The sequence below is a fragment of the Epinephelus lanceolatus genome, chromosome 8 (genome assembly GCF_041903045.1).
Source record: "Epinephelus lanceolatus isolate andai-2023 chromosome 8, ASM4190304v1, whole genome shotgun sequence".
Classification (NCBI taxonomy): Eukaryota; Metazoa; Chordata; class Actinopteri; order Perciformes; family Serranidae; genus Epinephelus; species Epinephelus lanceolatus.
This window is the reverse complement of record NC_135741.1, coordinates 1307246-1311481: the sequence shown is the minus strand read 5'-3', so window position 1 is coordinate 1311481 and position 4236 is coordinate 1307246. Positions and strand designations below refer to the sequence as shown.

At 42.8% G+C, this 4236-nt stretch overlaps 1 long non-coding RNA gene across 1 annotated transcript; it reads left to right on the top strand.

The window, feature by feature from the left end:
- The first annotated feature begins 263 nt into the window (after positions 1-263).
- LOC144464102 (uncharacterized) lies at positions 264-3493 on the top strand. The gene is made up of 3 exons (XR_013491897.1): positions 264-358; positions 492-2178; positions 2526-3493. It is a non-coding gene; the product is annotated as an uncharacterized LOC144464102 (long non-coding RNA).
- Positions 3494-4236: the final 743 nt, after the last annotated feature.

Sequence of the window (4236 nt, the reverse complement as noted above, 5' to 3'; positions counted from 1 at the left end):
ATGACAGAAACAGAGGGCTCTGTGGGGACGGAGCGTCTGTGGTCATTTTGACTTGACCAGCAGACTTCACTACAAGCTGATTGGCTGTTGAAACAGGTGACGTGCTTCAAAACCAGCCGCCGGCCTTTTGACCAGCTGAGTGTCAGGTGACACCATCAGCCGGCTTGAGTCGAGCTCAGACCGGCCAGTTCACACCGCTGACACTTTTCTCTGCAACGTTCTGAACTGGACTTTTTAACCGTTTTCTTTTTTAATGTCTTGCAGTGAGTGACATCAGCTGACAGGAAGTAAACATGGACCCAAGCTGTTGCCTGGCAATGTAACTCCTGTGAACGGACGATAAAGACGGTGACTACAGGTGTGTGTTCAGACAGACGGGATGAGACAATAATGTGTTTCTTAACATGAAAGCATGAACGGGACCTTTGAGTTCAGTTTTGAGGTGACTTTACTTTACCTGAGTATTCTCATGTTATGTTCCTCTACACCAGGGGCATCAAACTCATTTCAGTTCAGAGGCCACATACAGTCCACTCTGATCTGCAGTGGAGCCGGACCAGTGAAACCATCACACAGTAACCTATAAATAACAACACCTTTAAGTTTTTCCCTTTTTTATTCATTCTGAAAATGTTCATCTGTTTACAAAACAAATGATCAACAGTTGCGACATATTAAGAAACATATGTTCAAATTCAACATTCAGTTTTTCCACATCAGTCAGTCGACTCCTCACCTTCATCACATGTGACTTTCACATCATTTCCTACTAAAATGGAAGCTGTTAAAGGCGCAGGTTAAATCCTCCGCTGCCTCACAAACTATTTACAATCTGAGGTTTGTCAGTGTGATGTTGTGTTCACACCAACACTGTGTTACTCACACCAGTTTGAACACTAGAACATTTTGTGTTGACTCGTGTCATACGTGTGTGAAATCACTGAATCCATGAATGAACTTCTGCTGGTTCGTCCTCACCGTCATCTGTTCTGGAGGATCTCAGTGCTGATTGGCTGTCACGGTGCAATATGGTCGATTAACTTCTGATTTTTCAACTCTTGTGAATCAGTGTATGATGTGAACTCCTGCTACTCGCTTCATTGGTAGAATTTTGCATCTTTACATTGACTTCACGTGATTCATGCGTGGGAATTGTTTTATTCGTGCCCAGTGTGAACACAACATCACCACCACCCGTGTTGTTTAAATACAGAAGTCTGATTCAGATTCTTTTGTACTGAAGCTGCTGGTTGATAATATTTTGCACAATGTTTAATATCTTTAAATCAGACCACAGGAAGTATCGTTGTTATTTCAGAGAGCTGTTCTCTGGTTGTTGTGAAGAAGCCTCTGAGGCAACATCATACATGAAGCATCTCCTCACTGTTTAGCCTGACTCCTCTCAGCCTTCACAGGTGTCTTAATATCAGGTGTGCAGAGTCATCCAGTGGCCCGGATAGGACCCTTTGATGGGCCATTTCTGGCCCCTGGGCCGTATGTTTGACACCCCCGCTCTATGTGTCCTTTTTAAACAGGAGTTGTGCAAATTTGCAGGAAAGCCCAATCAGTGTTTTTTCAGCATTGGCAGTATAAAAACAAAATGCCGCCTACCTACTTTTGTTTATACAGAATGTGCCTTTTTCGGGGCAATGGGGGGCGTGAGCAAGTAACAAAACGTGTAGCTCAGCGTGTGACGTAAACAGTGACGTGGGAGGGAAGCCGCGGCTGGACAGTCCTTCGGCGATTCTCTCGTAAGTCGGCCCGTCCTTCACCGTCCCCGTCATCTGACGGTTAATGGCCTCTTCGTTTGCGAGGACAAGGAGGGCGCGCAATTCCTTGTCTCCCCAGTTGCTCATCTTTACAGTGTCTGTCAGGTTTGTGTTTCCCTCTTGCTACTAGCTGCTCGCTAATTCCTGCTATCAGCTGTTTCCTGTTTATCCACCGCCAGTGACTCGCACGTGCGGCGTCATCAACAGCCCCTCCCACAAGTCATCAACAGCCCCTCCCACAAGTCATCAACAGCTCCTCGCCTCGGTCTGTTTAAACTAAAAGGGTTCCACCAATATGTCTACCCTACGAGGAGGAAAATTGGGCGCCCAGCTGGCCGGCAAATCGGCTCAACATTCACAGAAAATCTGGCAGTGTAAAAGAGGCTAATGTGTCCTCTCCATCACAGAGGTAAACACTGTACTTTTCACTCCACTACATTTATTTGTAGTTATCAGATAAAGATTTAACAGAAAATATTGGCTGAGTGTGAAACACATTAAAACATATTAAACCAGTGATTCTCAACCTTTTGGACCAGTTGTGGCTCCTCGTCGTGACTTCTTGTCACGTCTCCTCATCGTGTCTGTGACGTGTCCGAGTTTCTTTAAACTCTTCACATTTCATTTCAGTAACTGTTCAGATGATCAGTGCTTCACTAACAGTCAAAGAGAAAAGTCCCAAAGGTGAATCAGATCTTTGTATCAGAGCTTAGTTTCTTCTTCTTCTGTCCCATTAATGCTGTAACGACCCCTCAGATTTACCTGGTGACCCTTTGGAGGGGCCCGACCCCTCAGGTTGGGACCCACTGGACTGAACTCACTACCTGTCTATGAACTGTCTCCACCTGGAGCAACAACAACAGTGACATCACTTCCCTTTGTTCATTATCATCATCTTCATCACTCCTGCCAGCTGCTCACCTCATCCTCGTCTTCATCAGTGGAACAGTAACTCTGAGTCAGGCTGGAGATTTACTGGATGGCTGTGACATCACTGATGATGTCAGCAGCTGTCTCTCTTCACCATCAGCTCCTCGTCTTTCTTCTTCTCTTGTATTTAATTCTGTCTGAACTGAGTTTTGTTTTCAGCAGATAATAAAACAGTTTGTGGCTCAGACATCAACATGATGATGTCATCAACATGATGATGTCATCGACCATCATTTTTGCTGTTTTTCCTGCTCTTTAACGTCTCTTAACTTTCTCAGACTCAGAGGAACTTATTTTAATTGAGACGTCTTTTAATTAAAGTTAAAGTTGCTGGTTTCTACTTCCTGTCCCACAGTGACGTCTCAGCTGGTTCCTCTTTAACATTTAACTGTCGATGGATTCGACACCTCGACACACCTGAAGTCCAAATTCACAACCACATCCACCTGTTTGACTCAGCACCACCCAGACAATGTTCAGGTTTATGAGTATTAAATAACATACAGATATTCTGATGACTTCAGTCGTCTGTGAGCTGCAGACACCAAAGTCTCGCTCACTGTCAGTGTCATTAAAAACAGACACCTGTTTGGTTGAAAGTTGAAACCCATCATGTGATAAACGATAACGTGACCTGTAAACATGATCCAGGACATGAAAATGAGTTTGTTCTCATAACATTTGTCTTTTGGTTTTCTGACAGTTTGAGCAGCTCTCAGACCTCCTCAGATATCAGCTGGTGTTTTTACAGGTGTTACACTTTGTGTTGTTTTTAAATGTGATATATAAAGAAACCCGACTTGACTTTACAGGTTTTATAGTTTTACAGTTTCTGTAGTTTTATAGTTTTTACAGTAGTTTTTTTTATCATTTTAAAGTGCTTACAGTTTTACAGTCCAAGTTTTTATATTTTTTAATGTAGTTATAGTTTTACATTTTTAAAGTGATTATAGTTACAAGACTTACAGTTATTACAGTTTCAGAGTTTTTACTGTTTGTGTTGTTTTTAAATGTGATGTATGAATTAAAGTGATCTGACTTTACAGGTTTTATATTTTTTAGTTTTACGGTTTTACAGTTGTTACAGTTTTTTTTTTTTTACAGTTTTACAGTAGTTACAGGGGTTTTTTTTATATAGTTTTACAGTTGTTACAGTTGTTGTAGTTTTACAGTGCAGGACTCGTGTCCCGCTGCAGTGACTTGATCAAAGGAGACACGAGAGACAAATGAAGCAAAAAGACATTTATCAGCAGAGATAACTCAACGAGACAAGTTTTCACAGCAGTGATAGTTTTTACAGTGGGCTGGTTACAGTGGTGTATTTTTACTGGTGTCCCGCTGCAGAGGGACAGAGGTGAAATGAGACACGAGACACAAATGAAGTGGACAGACATTTATCAGCAGAGATAACCTAACAGAGAATCACACACTCACACACAGTCATTAGGAGAATCTGGAGCATTACGTCATGTGCACAGACCCCTCCCCTCCCCTCACCCCCCTCCTCCATCACCTCTGTGCAGCATCCGGGCTCTGA